Consider the following 17,698-nt stretch of genomic DNA (forward strand, 5'->3'; position numbering starts at 1 on the left):
ACAACTTTTACTTTTAAACTGTACTTTTTACTCCATACATTTTCCCTGAAACTCAAAAGTGCTCGTGACATTTTGCATGCTTAGCAGGACAGGAAAATGGTTCAATTCACAAACTTATCAAGAGAACATCCCATGTCATCAATCTGCTGCCTCAGATATGGAGGACTCACTAAACAGAGAACAGCCCTGGTCATCCCTACTGTCTCTGATCTGGAGGACTCACTAAACAGAGAACATCCCTGGTCATCAATCTGCTGCCTCTGATATGGAGGACTCACTAAACAGAGAACATCCCTGGTCATCCCTACTGCCTCTGATCTGGAGGACTCACTAAACAGAGAACATCCCTGGTCATCCCTACTGTCTCTGATCTGGAGGACTCACTAAACAGAGAACATACCTGGTCATCCCTACTGCCTCTGATCTGGAGGACACACTAAACAGAGAACATCCCTGGTCATCCCTACTGCCTCTGATCTGGAGGACTCACTAAACAGAGAACATCCCTGGTCATCCCTACTGCCTCTGATTTGGAGGACTCACTAAACACACACGCTTTGTTTGTAAATAATGTCGGAGACATGGTGCTGTCTGGTTTGCTTAATATAAGGAATTTGAATTAAAGGAATTTGATTTATACTTTTACTTTTGATACTAAAGTATATTTTAAACCAAATACTTTTAGACTTTTACTCAAGTAGTATTTTACTGGGTGACTTTCACTTTTACTTGAGTCATTTTCTATTAAGGTATCTTTACTCAACTATGTCAATTGTGTACTTTTTTCACCACTGCAACAATGAGACAGTCTATAGGGAGGTCAGAGACATGGTAGTGTAGTGACAGGACAACAACCTCTTCCTCAATGTCAGCAAGATACAGGAGCTGATCGTGGACTACAGGAAACGAAGGGGCTATTGTGGAGCGGGTTTGAGTGCTACAAGTTCCTTGCCTCCCACATCACTGAGGCTCTATCATGGTCCAAACACACCAACACAGTCGTGAAGAAGGCACGACAAAGCCTCTTCCCCCTCAGAAGGCTGTATAGATTTGGCATGGGCCCTGAGATCTCCAAAAAGTTCTACAGCTGCACCATTGAGAGCATCTTGACTGGCTGCATCACCGGTTGGTATGGCAACTGCTTGGCATTCGACCACAAGGTGCTGCAGAGGGTATTGCCTATGGCCTAGTACATCACTGGGGCCAAACTCCCTGCCATCCAGGATGTCTATATCAGGCGGTGTCAGAGGAAGTCCCTAAAAATGGTCAAAGACTCCAGCCACCCAAGTTATAGACTGTTTTCTCTGCTACTGCATGGCAAGCGGTACCAATGCACCAAGTCTGGAACCAACAGGACCCTGAACAGCTTAAACCCCCAAGCCATAAGACTACTAAATAGTTATGTAAATAGTTAACTTACTGTTACTTACTGTTATCTGTCACTTTATTCCTAGTTATATCTACCTCAATGACCTCGTACCCCTGCGCATCGACTTGGTATTGGTACCCCTTGTATATAGCCAAGTTATCATTACACATATCTATTATTACTTTTATTGTTATGTGGTTCATTTTTCTATTATTTCTCTATTTTCTTCGTCTCTGCATTGCTGGGATAGGGCCCATAAGTAAGCATTTCACTGTTGTTTACGAAGCATGTGACTAATACAATGTTGTTTTATTTGACTATAATTTTGTCTTCCTGTTTTACACTTCTGCAAAAATATTTATTATATTCTACTGAACCATTTACTTTATGTTTGTATTATTTTATATGTTGTATTATTTCTTATTGTTGATGCATTGTCGAGAAGAAACCTGCAAGTAAGCATTTCGTTGGACGGTGTATATATACACCAGGTGTATCCCGTTCATACAACTAATAAAAACTTGAAACTTGATGACTGAATCATATGCAGAATATGTTTATCTGTCACTTATTTGACACTTCATTCGATTTTTATCCGACATTGTCTCTCAATTTTCTCATATAGCCTTGTTTTATTATTTTGCAAAGATACACTTTGAAATGTAATACTGGTCTGGATGACAATAACCAGATAGGTCTCAGGGAATGCTTTTCCTGATACACGCGAAGGAGGTGTGTTGTACTGCGCATGCGCCAACGCAGTAGGTTTTTTTGCGTTGTGTTTACAGCCCTAAATGCTGTTGCAGATGTAGCTAGCTTCCTAGCTAGCGCAATGTTATGGTAACCGTCTTTGGAATAACACACAATTGTCGAAACAGGTAAGATATTCGACACGTATGTGCATGTCTGTGTTTAAATAAATAAGCTGAGTGTCTCCTCTGAACAGGACACTTTTAGCCTGGAGATATTTTGAAGTGCTGTTAAATAGCTGGCTACTGTAACTAAGCCAACATTAGCTCAGTGGGCTGCCGAACGTTCAAGGTTTGTGCATCACTTTGAAGGCCGAGCGGTTTCGCTGACGGTTTTATGTCCGAACTAGACACTAACGTTAGCTAGTGTTCCTCCAACTAGTGTAATGGCAAATGCACATTTCTGCATAAACTCGGGGCATCACGAAGTTGGCTGGAGAAAGCAGAGTTATGTAGCTAGCTAGGCTAGCGGGTGTAACGTAACGAGGTAGTGCTTTCGCTGCTTGCTTTTCTCGGTATCTAACTACAGTAGCAATCTAACATTAGCGAGCTAGTTCGCTCTACCCGGTCACAGCCAGCTACAGTTTCTTGTACTCAACCGTGTGTCAACTGGAAATGCATTTGTTTGCAGAAACAACTACCGCTCTATCGTAACCTTACGTTGGCGTTATTTGCAAATGACGGGGACTGCTAAATTCGCTAGCTAGCTAACAGTAGTTGCTGGGTTCGGTAGTTGTAATATTCTATAATCTGTATTGGCAGATGACTAGTTAGCCAGCTAGTTAGTGGCCCCCTGATGATTTACAGGACACATGACGTAAATGACCACGGATAGCCTATATGTTACCCGTAACGTTAGATGACATGTCAGGGACAACTAGTTGACCCTGACAGCCTTGACGTCAGTTAGCTATGGTAAGACTGACTAACGACGACTGTGGAATTTAGCCAAATGGATATGAATTAGTCCTCAGCATTAACACGTGCCGCATTTCTCTGGTGCCTGTAGTTTGAAAGAAGTATGGAACGCCGTTTGAACGTGTACCTTTTTTTGACACGCAAAGAAAAGACCCAATTGGAGTTCCATAGAGAAGCCCTTTCTCCCTTGGTGATTATGAGTAGCGGTAGTCATGGTAACGGAGCCCAGGCCAGTTGAAGTTTGTTCACTCACCTGAAATACAGGCAGCAGTCGACAAAAACAACTATTTGTCACACCCTCCTCCTGAGCCATATTCAAATATTTGCATAAAAACCTACAGGTGCTCACAGTAAGGGAAAGTTCCCTGGCCTACAGTTATCTATGATCAGTGTTTGTTGGAGTTGTTGTTGACTGTGTGCAGTTCTGAATTCTGTGCCAGGCTTTCCATTGTGCAGATAGCTCACCCCACGTAGCCATCAATGGTGTGCAACTCCAGGTATAGGCCCTGCTGTTGTTGCATTATGTCAGCCAGTCAGCCTGGCAGTAGCATCTAGGATGTGTACTATTGACAGCCATCTCCAGGACAGGAGTCAGACAGGATAAGGCTTGCACTTGCCCCATGAGAACTTTCACAAGTGGTGTTCGGAGCGAACCTATTACTAAACAAAATAGTCAGTTGTTCTGGAGGATGTCTCCTATGAGTCATTCCACCTCAAAAAGCACATTAAAGAGGATTTTGTTACTCACCATCTCAGATTGTTCTGAAATTGTTTCTGTAGTAAGAAACAGTTAAGATTAGCCTTCCTGAAGCATGATTTTGTTAAAATATAATTAGATCTCTATGAAATTAAGCCTCTGCACCCAAATTGTCCCTTTTTAATTGATAGGATTCATATAATCTCCAATACATTTTGTACCTAACATTCAATGCAAGCCATTGAAGTCATTTGCATTCTTTACCAGCTGCCGCTGTTCCTGCTACTGCCACCACACCCTAGCGAATGTTGTGTGGTCTGTGCATCAATATTTTTTTGTATGTCAGAAAGCCATTTGCATTGCTAGTTATAGCCTACTGTTAGCTAGCTAGCTAACATTGAACCTAGTTGGTTAGCTTTAGCTCCCTGCTGACTCATACTACAGAATTTCATACACGGTGGCTAGCTATGAAAATCCGTTTTTATTGCTAGTAGTATGGGTTGGGGTTGTGATTCATTGTTTAGATAACTAACTAACTAGCTACATGTCTAAACAAAATATTCCACTTCGCTAGATGATTACATGACCCATCCACTTAGCCAGTGTGTCTGGGGGTGATTATGACTATCTACCACTTAGCTAGAGGTGACTGGGAGGTGCTTTTAGCATTTCTTTCACACGACCCATCAATTTAGACAAGTGTGTCTGGGTAAGCATCATCTAATAATGATAAAATATTTATAAAATATTTTTCTGTGTACTTTCTATTTTTGATATTGCTACTATGCACATGCAAGTAACCATTTCACTGTACTGTTTACACCTTCTGTATCCTGTGCATGTGACAAATAAACTTTGATTTAATTTGATATAGTGTGTGTGACCTGCACTAAAGTCCGATTGGAATATAGGCCAAGGACTAGATAAAGTGTATTTTTTTTGCTACATAAAACCGAATCGAGGGAGTCGGTCACATATACATACGTTGTATTCAGACCCTTTCACTCCCCGGGCGCTGAAGACATGGATGTCGATTAACTCTGTTTCAGAGTTGTTGGGTTAAATGCGGAAGACACATTTCATTTGAAGTCATTCAGTTGTATAACTAACTAGGTACCCTCCCCTTTTCATCAATCTACAGACAATACCCCATAATGACAAAGCGAAAACAGGTTTTAAGAAATGTTTGCAAATGTATTAAATATAAATAACGGAAATACCTTATTTACTTGAGTATTCAGACCCTTTGCTATGAGACTCGAAATTGAGCTCAGATGCATCCTGTTACCGCTGATCAACCTTTAGATGTTTCTACAACTTGATGGGAGTCCACCTGTGGTAAATTAAATTGATTGGACATGATTTGGAAAGGCACACACCTGTCTTTATAAGGTCCTGCAGTTGAAAGTGCATGTCAGAACAAAAACCAAGCCATGAGGTTGAAGGAATTGTCCTTTGAGCTCCGAGACAGGATTGTGTCAAGGCACAGATCTGGGGAAGGGTACCTTCCAAAAAAGCCAGGAAGGGGTTATTGTGACAGAGTAAGAACCAAAGTGTTGGTCAGTGTTTCCCAGTGGACCCCAAGGTCCCCAAGAACACAGTGGCCTTCATAATTCTTAAATGGAACATTTGGAACTACCAAGACTCTTCAGAAGCTGGCCGCCCAGCCAAATTGAGCAATCAGGGGAGCGGGGCCTTGGTCACGGAGGAGATCAAGAACCCGACGGTTACTCTGACAGAGCTCCAGAGTTTCTCTGTGGAGATGGGAGAAACTTCCTGACGCACAATCATCTCTGCAGCACTCCACCAATCAGGCCTTTATGGTAGAGTGGCCAGATGGAAGCCTCTCCTCAGTAAAAGGCACATGACAGCCCGCTTGGAGTTTGCCAAAAGGCACCTGAAGACTCTCAGAGAAACAAGGTTCTCTGGTCTGATGAAACCAAGATTGAACTCTTTTGGCCTGAATGCCAAGTGTCACTTCTGGAGGAAACCTGGCACCATCCCTACGGTGAAGCATGGTGGTGGCAGCATCATGCTGTGGGGATGTTTTTCAGCAGCAGGGACTGGGATACTAGTCAGGATCGAGGGAAAGATGAATGGAGCAAAGTACAGACAAATCCTTATTGAAACTTGCTCCAGATCGATCAGGACCTCAGTCTGGGGTGAAGGTTCACCTTCCAAAAGGACAACGACCCTAAGCACGGTAGAAAATGAACAATCAATTGAGATAAATACATTAGGCCCTTATGGATTTCACATGACTGGGCAACGACGTTGGAGGTGGTGTATGGTAGAAAATGAACAATCAATTGAGATAAATACATTAGGCCCTTATGGATTTCACATGACTGGGCAACGACGTTGGAGGTGGTGTATGGTAGAAAATGAACAATCAATTGAGAAATACATTAGGCCCTTATGGATTTCACATGACTGGGCAACGACGTTGGAGGTGGTGTATGGTAGAAAATGAACAATCAATTGAGATAAATTAATTAGGCCCTTATTGATTTCACATGACTGGGCAACGACGTTGGAGGTGGTGTATGGTAGAAAATGAACAATCAATTGAGATAAATACATTAGGCCCTTATGGATTTCACATGACTGGGCAACGACGTTGGAGGTGGTGTATGGTAGAAAATGAACAATCAATTGAGATAAATTAATTAGGCCCTTATGGATTTCACATGACTGGGCAACGACGTTGGAGGTGGTGTATGGTAGAAAATGAACAATCAATTGAGATAAATTAATTAGGCCCTTATGGATTTCACATGACTTGGCAACGACGTTGGAGGTGGTGTATGGTAGAAAATGAACAATCAATTGAGATAAATACATTAGGCCCTTATGGATTTCACATGACTGGGCAGCGACGTTGGAGGTGGTGTATGGTAGAAAATGAACAATCAATTGAGATAAATTAATTAGGCCCTTATGGATTTCACATGACTGGGCAACGACGTTGGAGGTGGTGTATGGTAGAAAATGAACAATCAATTGAGATAAATTAATTAGGCCCTTATGGATTTCACATGACTGGGCAACGACGTTGGAGGTGGTGTATGGTAGAAAATGAACAATCAATTGAGATAAATACATTAGGCCCTTATGGATTTCACATGACTGGGCAACGACGTTGGAGGTGGTGTATGGTAGAAAATGAACAATCAATTGAGATAAATACATTAGGCCCTTATGGATTTCACATGACTGGGCAGCGACGTTGGAGGTGGTGTATGGTAGAAAATGAACAATCAATTTAAATAAATAAATTAGGCCCTTATGGATTTCACATGACTGGGCAACGACGTTGGAGGTGGTGTATGGTAGAAAATGAACAATCAATTGAGATAAATACATTAGGCCCTTATGGATTTCACATGACTGGGCAACGACGTTGGAGGTGGTGTATGGTAGAAAATGAACAATCAATTGAAATAAATAAATTAGGCCCTTATGGATTTCACATGACTGGGCAACGACGTTGGAGGTGGTGTATGGTAGAAAATGAACAATCAATTGAGATAAATACATTAGGCCCTTATGGATTTCACATGACTGGGCAACGACGTTGGAGGTGGTGTATGGTAGAAAATGAACAATCAATTGAGATAAATACATTAGGCCCTTATGGATTTCACATGACTGGGCAGCGACGTTGGAGGTGGTGTATGGTAGAAAATGAACAATCAATTTAAATAAATAAATTAGGCCCTTATGGATTTCACATGACTGGGCAACGACGTTGGAGTTGGTGTATGGTAGAAAATGAACAATCAATTGAAATAAATTAATTAGGCCCTTATGGATTTCACATGACTGGGCAACGACGTTGGAGGTGGTGTATGGTAGAAAATGAAACAATCAATTCTCTAGCAACAGCTCGTGTGGACATTCCTGCACTCAGCATGCCAATTGCGTGCTCCATCAAAATGTGAGAGTAATAAGCTTTTTGTGCCTATGGAACAATTCTGGGGTCTTTTTATTTACTCATATGAAACATGGGACAAACACCACATGTTGCGTTTTTATCATTTTGTTCAGCGTAGAAGCGTAAAAGGGCAGGATACCGTTTATCTTCCACATAATACTGTTTTAGTAGGTTATGATAGGAAACAGTGTAAGATCTCTTCGCGAATATCCGTTAACCACCCCGAGCCACTGTAAGCTTGTGACGGAGTGCCTTCTTCTGAATAAGATGGTTATCATCAACCGCACAATGTGATTCAGTGACTGTCACCGTTTCTCTCTTTCCTTTCCCGTCTCTCTCTCTGTCTCTCGTCTTTTGTGCATCGCCACTCGTGATTCGACTGTCCCAAGCTCAACTCTGTAAACCCCCCCCCCCCCACCCCCCTGTCTCTGCCTTTTTAAATCACTGCAGCGAATTTGGTTGAAGCTAGCCTATGTGTTGCAAGCCTGAGTATTCACACTCACGGTCTTCCTCTCCCTTGTGAAGTGAAATGAGATGCACTGAGAGAAGAGGGAGAGCTCAGCTGGCCTGGCAGGCCTTTAAAGCAGCCAGTTCAGCTGGAGAGGGAGTGAGAGTGAAAGAGGGAAGAGAGTCAACTCCTCGATCACACCGACATTGCATTTTGGTACACCAGAAGTACATTCATTTCCGATGGAGCGCTGTGTTTGCCTTGTTGCGTTGCAGTTGCAGTGCGTTCTGCGTGGTGGATACGTTGGATTTATCGAATGTATGCGTCAGACCGTGTGCGTAGACGGCTCGACAGAAATGATAGCATGTTGAACTTTTGTTGCACCTATATCCAGATGATGCTGCGTACTATTTTGCGTAATGACACAATCGGTGTGATCGAAGGCTTTAAGAGTCCCCCTGCAGTGCCAGGACTGAAGACATAGCTGACCACCACTGAAAGGCTGTGGCAGCTGAGTAACGAGCCGCACCCAAGTAACCAACCTCGTCAGGCTAGGGTTTACTCGATACAACTGCCAAACTCCTCTCGTAGTCTGACTGATGACCATTTGTATGAGAGGCTTTATTAACAGCCCAGCCAACTGTAGAAGATCGGCTACATTAACCGTACCGCATTTTTGTCAAGATGTGGAACATCTCGAAATGTCAAGATGGTCCCTCTGAAGGGATAAATAGGTGGTGTTGTCATGGCGACACCTAGCTGACATGACAGCTAGCTAGGCAGGACAGAAGATGGCTCAGCAGTCATAGCGTTGGCTCAGCAGTCATAGCGTTGGCTCAGCAGTCATAGCGTTGGCTCAGCAGTCATAGCGTTGGCTCAGCAGTCATAGCGTTGGCTCAGCAGTCATAGCGTTGGCTCAGCAGTCATAGCGTTGGCTCAGCAGTCATAGCGTTGGCTCAGCAGTCATAGCGTTGGCTCAGCAGTCATAGCGTTGGCTCAGCAGTCATAGCGTTGGCTCAGCAGTCATAGCGTTGGCTCAGCAGTCATAGCGTTGGCTCAGCAGTCAGCGTTGGCTCAGCAGTCATAGCGTTGGCTCAGCAGTCATAGCGTTGGCTCAGCAGTCATAGCGTTGGCTCAGCAGTCAGCGTTGGCTCAGCAGTCATAGCGTTGGCTCAGCAGTCATAGCGTTGGCTCAGCAGTCATAGCGTTGGCTCAGCAGTCATAGCGTTGGCTCAGCAGTCATAGCGTTGGCTCAGCAGTCATAGTGTTAGCTCAGCAGTCATAGTGTTAGCTCAGCAGACTTAGCATTACCCCCATTTGCTTTCTTCCTATACATGTGTTAGAGAGAAAGGGAGGGAGGGGGGAAACATCAGCAGCTTGTATTTCAGTCTTTCTTGTTTGTCCAGTTTGTTGTTCTGGTCTCCATTTAGCTGTAATGTCCCGAGGCAGTGAGTGAGAGAGGGGTAAGGAGAGAGAGGTAACAAGAGAGGGAGCTACACAGACAGAGGGAGAGGGGGAGCTACACAGACAGAGGGAGCTACACAGACAGAGGGAGCTACACAGACAGAGGGAGCTACACAGACAGAGGGAGCTACACAGACAGAGGGAGCTACACAGACAGAGGGAGCTACACAGACAGAGGGAGCTACACAGACAGAGGGAGCTACGGAGACGGACGGAGGGAGCTACAGAGAGAGAGAGAGAGAGAGAGAGAGAGAGAGAGAGAGAGAGAGAGAGAGAGAGAGAGAGAGAGAGAGAGAGAGAGAGAGAGAGAGAGAGAGAGAGAGAGAGAGAGAGAGAGAGAGAGAGAGAGAGAGAGAGAGAGAGAGAGAGAGAGAGAGAGAGAGAGAGAGAGAGAGAGAGAGAGAGAGAGAGAGAGATTAAAGCTAGTGAGGGAGATGGGAGCTGCTCTGACAGATGATGCTTATAAAGCTAGTGAGGGAGATGGGAGCTGCTCTGACAGATGGTGTTTAAAGCTAGTGAGGGAGATGGGAGCTGCTCTGACAGATGGTGCTTAAAGCTAGTGAGGGAGATGGGAGCTGATCTGACAGATGGTGCTTAAAGCTAGTGAGGGAGATGGGAGTTGATCTGACAGATGGTGCTTAAAGCTAGTGTGGGAGATGGGAGCTGCTCTGACAGATGGTGCTTAAAGCTAGTGAGGGAGATGGGAGTTGATCTGACAGATGGTGCTTAAAGCTAGTGAGGGAGATGGGAGCTGCTCTGACTGATGGTGCTTAAAGCTAGTGAGGGAGATGGGAGTTGCTCTGACAGATGGTGCTTAAAGCTAGTGTGGGAGATGGGAGCTGCTCTGACAGATGGTGCTTAAAGCTAGTGAGGGAGATGGGAGTTGATCTGACAGATGGTGCTTAAAGCTAGTGTGGGAGATGGGAGCTGCTCTGACAGATGGTGCTTAAAGCTAGTGAGGGAGATGGGAGTTGATCTGACAGATGGTGCTTAAAGCTAGTGAGGGAGATGGGAGCTGCTCTGACTGATGGTGCTTAAAGCTAGTGAGGGAGATGGGAGTTGCTCTGACAGATGGTGCTTAAAGCTAGTGTGGGAGATGGGAGCTGCTCTGACAGATGGTGCTTAAAGCTAGTGAGGGAGATGGGAGTTGATCTGACAGATGGTGCTTAAAGCTAGTGAGGGAGATGGGAGCTGCTCTGACTGATGGTGCTTAAAGCTAGTGAGGGAGATGGGAGTTGCTCTGACAGATGGTGCTTAAAGCTAGTGAGGGAGATGGGAGCTGCTCTGACAGATGGTGCTTAAAGCTAGTGAGGGAGATGGGAGTTGATCTGACAGATGAGTTTATTACCCCAATGTTAAAAAATAATTACCAATGTTTACGTTGTTTGCAAAGTGATATGTGACACGTATTAATACCAAAATAACATGTAAAAAAATAAATGTGGGTCTCAAAACAGGTAGGGCAGTGCACCACCTGCACCTGAATGACATGTCGCCTCTGGAAATAGCATCTTGTGAGTGAGTCAGTGCACGTTGTTTTCGGTTTCAGCCAGTGTATTCCGTGTCTGATTGTACGTTCATGCATGTGACTGTCTAACCATCCCATGTGTGTGTTTTGAAGTTCTGCCTGTGTGCATCTGTGTTGTGTGTCTGTGTGACTTGAAAATAATGATGCACACATCTCACTGTTCATTGTGCACGTGAAGGCAATGCCGCTCATTTGAGACCAAGCTTTAACTTCCTGACTTATGTCTTGATTTTGCTTCAATATATCCACATAATTTTCCTCCCTCATGTCGCCATCTATTTTGTGAAGTGCACCAGTCCCGGAAGCACCAGTGACTCGGTCAATAAAATAGTGGTCAGATGAAGCAGATGCTAAGCTACAGGACTGTTTTGCTGGAACATGTTCCGTGTTTCTTCCGATGGCATTGAGGAGTACACCACATCAGTCACTGGCTTCATCAATAAGTGCATCGGTATGTACATACCCCAACCAGAAGCCATGAATTACAGGCAACGTCCACACTGAGCTATAGGGTAGAGTTTCCTCTTTCAAGGAGCGTGACTCTAACCTTGATGCTTATAAGAAATCCCGCTATGCCTTCCGACGAACCATTAAAAAGGCAAAGTGTCAATACAGGACTAAGATCGAATCGTACTACACCGGCTCAATGCTCGTCGGATGTGGCAGGGCTTGCAAAACTATTACAGACGGACTACAAAGGAAGCACAGCTGCAAGCTTCCCAGTGACACAAGCCTACCAGACGAGCTAAATTGCTTCTATGCTTTCTTCAAGGCGAGTAACACTGAAACATGCATGACAGAGGATCACGTCTGCTGCAGGCACAAGCGTTTCAGTCCATGACAGAGGGTATCACGTCTGCTGCAGGCACAAGCGTTTCAGTCCATGACAGAGGGTATCACGTCTGCTGCAGGCACAAGCATTTCAGTTCCATGACAGAGGGTATCACGTCTGCTGCAGGCACAAGCGTTTCAGTCCATGACAGAGGGTCACGTCTGCTGCAGGCACAAGCGTTTAGGTCCATGACAGAGGGTATCACATCTGCTGCAGGCACAAGCGTTTCAGTCCATGACAGAGGGTATCACGTCTGCTGCAGGCACAAGCATTTCAGTTCCATGACAGAGGGTATCACGTCTGCTGCAGGCACAAGCGTTTCAGTCCATGACAGAGGATCACGTCTGCTGCAGGCACAAGCGTTTAGGTCCATGACAGAGGGTATCACATCTGCTGCAGGCACAAGCGTTTCAGTCCATGACAGAGGGTATCACGTCTGCTGCAGGCACAAGCGTTTCAGTCCATGACAGAGGATCACGTCTGCTGCAGGCACAAGCGTTTCAGTCCATGACAGAGGGTATCACGTCTGCTGCAGGCACAAACGTTTCAGTCCATGACAGAGGGTATCACGTCTGCTGCAGGCACAAGCGTTTCAATTCCATGACAGAGGATCACGTCTGCTGCAGGCACAAGCGTTTCAGTCCATGACAGAGGATCACGTCTGCTGCAGGCACAAGCGTTTCAGTCCATGACAGAGGATCACGTCTACTGCAGGCACAAGCGTTTCAGTCCATGACAGAGGGTATCACGTCTGCTGCAGGCACAAGCGTTTCAGTCCATGACAGAGGGTATCACGTCTGCTGCAGGCACAAGCGTTTCAGTCCATGACAGAGGATCACGTCTGCTGCAGGCACAAGCGTTTCAGTCCATGACAGAGGGTATCACGTCTGCTGCAGGCACAAGCGTTTCAGTCCATGACAGAGGATCACGTCTGCTGCAGGCACAAGCGTTTCAGTCCATGACAGAGGGTATCACGTCTGCTGCAGGCACAAGCGTTTCAGTCCATGACAGAGGGTATCACGTCTACTGCAGGCACAAGCGTTTCAGTCCATGACAGAGGGTATCACGTCTGCTGCAGGCACAAGCGTTTTAGTCCATGACAGAGGGTATCACGTCTGCTGCAGGCACAAGCGTTTCAGTCCATGACAGAGGGTATCACGTCTGCTGCAGGCACAAGCGTTTCAGTCCATGACAGAGGGTATCACGTCTGCTGCAGGCACAGTTGATGAGCTTTTTTCTTGAGTCAGTTGTTTGAATTGAGCTTGATAGTGTGTTCATGTTTCAAACATGTTCTCAAATGCCAGCAGCGGTATGACAACCAGCACATTCATGAGCAGCAAAACAACTTTCCTCAGTACGAAATCCTCGAAGACCCACTGTGCTGTCAGACTCCGCATGATATCGCTGGTCCAAATGTCAGCCGTGAAGCTAATAGCAGTGACGATATTACCGTGTAACTCCTGTAGGGCAACATCTGAAAAATAGCGCACTTGGTAGCGTGTACCGGTGCCCGACCAGTCGGCAAAAGCCAACATCACTCACGACAGAGAACGGTTGATTGTCATGGGCAATGAATTCCATTATCTTGGCTTTAATGGATTTCACCTTCGAGTTGTCTCTGAAATGTTCTTACTCTGTCAAATGGCTGCTCGACTTGTTGACTGCTCGAGCCACACAGCAGACGTTGTGTGCTAGGTTAGGAATGCTGTGTTGCACGTGTAGTGCTACATTTTACGTGGCATCATTACGTCATGTACCTAATTATATTAGGTATTCACGTCAGCTTTGACATCGGTTTGGAAACATCGGGGCGTTAAACTAGACATTCCAATATGTTCACCGATATATTGTGCATCCATAGGGTAAGATGAGGGTACGAGGGTAAGATGAGGGTATGAGGGTAAGATGAACGTAGCAAAGTACAGAGGGGTCCTTGATGAAAACCTGACGACATATGTAATGGGGAACAAAAATAAAAATGGCCAACAATTCACACAATGAGACAATGCAATGTGCAAGCATTTTGCGGGAGACCGTTGAGACGTTCTGGAGAGAGGCTCGCCTATATCTTCACCACACACCCCTCCCCTTCTTCTTGTCTCAACACTTTAAACTATACTCAAGACACATTATCTTCACACGTAATTGAGATGCTTTCGGTGACAGCCGCAACACAATAATCAATTAGGCCCATTGCCACCCGCGCTGCCCAAATTGAAGAAGATAATGATCCTCGATTCCTCTGTGGTTTAAGTCATGCTTTCTGGTGAAGTGTTTTGAGCGATTCCATTTAGTTCTGTATCGACAGGAGAAATTAGGACAATTTATGTAAATGTATTTTCCATTTACTTCCCTATTGGTCCCATTTCTCGCCTGTTCTATTGGTTTTCATATCAACTTTATTTCCTTGTCCAGAAGCCAAAGGCACAATCCTAGTCAAATGATCAACCCCATCCTAGTTTTTGGAGATTTAATCTCTGTCACATATGGAACCGCTATCAGGTGCGCTGTTTAGAATGGTGTTTTCCCCTCTAAATGCATTTTCAAATGTTTCAAAACAATGTTTCATTAGCTGCTTCATTGCATGAGTTTCATGGTCTGCTAAGATGCATTACCATAATCCAAGTCTTATTTCTGTCATTCCCAGTGGGGGGGGACACCCTAATGGGTTATATGCACCCAATGCATATGGATCCGGTAGATTTCTCAATCCAACTGAATCGCAATAGTTTCAAACTAAAATGTATCTTTCCGGTATCGTATTGGAGCCCAGTGCCTTCAGGAAGTATTCACACCCCTTGACTTTTTCCACATTTTGTTGTGTTACAGCCTGACTTTATAATGGGTCAAATTGAGATCCCCTCCCCATTATGTCAAAGTGGAATAATGTTTACAAATGGATAAAAAATGAAAAGCTGAAAGTCAATAAGTATATTAACCCCTTTGTTATGGCAAGCCAAAAGAAGTTCAGGAGTAAAAATGTGCTTAACAAGTCACAATCAGTTGCATGGACTCACTCTGTGTGCTATAATAGTGTTTAACATTATTTTTTAATGACTACCTCATCTCTATACCCCACACATACAATTATCTGTTAAACTCAATTATTGCACATTGTATGTGGTCCATTCAAGTCCCTCAGTCAAGCAGGGAATTTCAAACACAGATTCAACCACAAAGACCAGGGATAATTTCCAATGCCTCGCTAAGAGGAGGGGGGGGGGGGGACATCGAATATCCATTTGATCATGGTGAAGTTATTAATTACACTTTGGATGGTGTATCAATACAACCAGTCACGACGAAGATACGGGCGTCCTTCCTAACTCAGTAGCTGGAGAAGGAAACTGCTCAGAGAATTCATCATGAGGCCAATGGTGACTTTAAAACAGTTACAGGGTTTAATGGCTGTGAGTAGGAGACAACTGAGGATGGATCAACAACATTGTAGTTATTCCACAATACTAACCTTATTGACAGAGTGAAAAGAAGGAAGCCTGTATAGAATACAAATATTCCAAAACATGGCCCCTGTTTGCAACAAGCCACTAAAGTAATACTGCAAAAATTGTGGCAAAGCAATTCACTTTTTGTCCTGAATACAAAGTGTAATGTTTGGGGCAAATCCAATACAGCACATTACTGAGTACCACTCCATATTTTCAAGCATATTAGTGGCTGCATCATGTTATGGGTATGCTTGTGGTCATTAAGGACTAGGGAGATTTTCAGGATAAAAAATAAATGGAATGGAGCTAAGCACAGGTACAATCGTAGAGGAAAACCTGGTTCAGTCTGCTTTCCACCAGACACGGGGAGATGAATTCACCTTTCAGCAGGTCAATAACTTAAATCATGGTCAAATCTACACTGGAGTTGCTTACCAAGATGACTGTGTTCCTGAGTGGCGGAGTTACAGTTTTAACTTAAATCTGCTTGAACATCTATGCAAGACCTGAAAATGGTTGTCTAGCAATGATCATCAACCAATTTGACAGATTTTGAAAAGAATAATGGGCAAATGTTGCACAATCCAGGTGTAGAAAACTCTTAGAGACTTTCCCAGAAAGACTCACAGCTGTAATGCAGCCTAAGGCAATTCTAACGTATTGAGTTTGAATACTTATCTAATCAAGATATATTTGTTTTATTTTTCATTTATTTGTTGACAGTATTTTGTGTAGATTGTTGACAAACAAAAAGACGATTAAATCCATTTGAATCCGACTTTGTAACACAACAAAATGTGGAAAAAGTCAAGGGGTGTAAATTATTTCTGAAGGCACTGTATCTAGATCCGCATCAAATCGTGTTGAAAGGGAAAGATCCAGTGTAAACCTGGAATCGCACCATATGCTGTGTGGTCCTATAGAGCCCTATAGAATCCGCGATATGGACGGAATCAAGGAATCCAGACATTAAATCAGAATTCAACAATACTCAAAAATGTATTGAACTCAGTAGGAAATCAACTAAATGTATTGAACTTAGTAGGGAATCAACTAAATGTATTGAACTTAGTAGGAAATCAACTAAATGTATTGAACTCAGTAGGAAATCAACTAAATCTATTGAACTTAGTAGGGAATCAACTAAATGTATTGAACTTAGTAGGGAATCAACTAAATGTATTGAACTTAGTAGGAAATCAACTAAATGTATTGAACTCAGTAGGAAATCAACTAAATGTATTGAACTCAGTAGGGAATCAACTAAATGTATTGAACTTAGTAGGGAATCAACTAAATGTATTGAACTCAGTAGGAAATCAACTAAATGTATTGAACTCAGTAGGGAATCAACTAAATGTATTGAACTCAGTAGGAAATCAACTAAATGTATTGAACTCAGTAGGGAATCAACTAAATGTATTGAACTTAGTAGGGAATCAACTAAATTTATTGAACTTAGTAGGGAATCAACTAAATGTATTGAACTTAGTAGGGAATCAACTAAATGTATTGAACTTAGTAGGAAATCAACTAAATGTATTGAACTCAGTAGGAAATCAACTAAATGTATTGAACTTAGTAGGGAATCAACTAAATGTATTGAACTCAGTAGGAAATCAACTAAATGTATTGAACTCAGTAGGGAATCAACTAAATGTATTGAACTTAGTAGGGAATCAACTAAATGTATTGAACTTAGTAGGGAATCAACTAAATGTATTGAACTCAGTAGGAAATCAACTAAATGTATTGAACTCAGTAGGGAATCAACTAAATGTATTGAACTTAGTAGGGAATCAACTAAATGTATTGAACTTAGTAGGGAATCAACTAAATGTATTGAACTTAGTAGGGAATCAACTAAATGTATTGAACTCAGTAGGAAATCAACTAAATGTATTGAACTTAGTAGGGAATCAACTAAATGTATTGAACTTAGTAGGAAATCAACTAAATGTATTGAACTCAGTAGGGAATCAACTAAATGTATTGAACTTAGTAGGGAATCAACTAAATGTATTGAACTCAGTAGGAAATCAACTAAATGTATTGAACTCAGTAGGGAATCAACTAAATGTATTGAACTTAGTAGGAAATCAACTAAATGTATTGAACTTAGTAGGGAATCAACTAAATGTATTGAACTTAGTAGGAAATCAACTAAATGTATTGAACTCAGTAGGGAATCAACTAAATGTATTGAACTTAGTAGGGAATCAACTAAATGTATTGAACTCAGTAGGAAATCAACTAAATGTATTGAACTCAGTAGGGAATCAACTAAATGTATTGAACTTAGTAGGG

General features: G+C 43.2%; 1 protein-coding gene across 3 annotated transcripts in view; it reads left to right on the top strand.

Moving 5' to 3' along the window:
* The first annotated feature begins 2,096 nt into the window (after positions 1-2,096).
* rabgap1 (RAB GTPase activating protein 1) overlaps positions 2,097-17,698 on the top strand; it is a 153,642-nt gene continuing 138,040 nt past the window's right edge. Inside the window, exon 1 of one of the 3 annotated variants that reach the window (XM_031802598.1) lies at positions 2,097-2,247. The gene's annotated coding sequence lies outside the window, so the exon portion shown is untranslated. The remainder of the gene's footprint in view (positions 2,248-17,698) is intronic. The other 2 variants (XM_020458036.2, XM_031802597.1) reach the window with 2 other exon arrangements.

Source organism: Oncorhynchus kisutch, linkage group LG23 (genome assembly GCF_002021735.2).
Source record: "Oncorhynchus kisutch isolate 150728-3 linkage group LG23, Okis_V2, whole genome shotgun sequence".
Classification (NCBI taxonomy): Eukaryota; Metazoa; Chordata; class Actinopteri; order Salmoniformes; family Salmonidae; genus Oncorhynchus; species Oncorhynchus kisutch.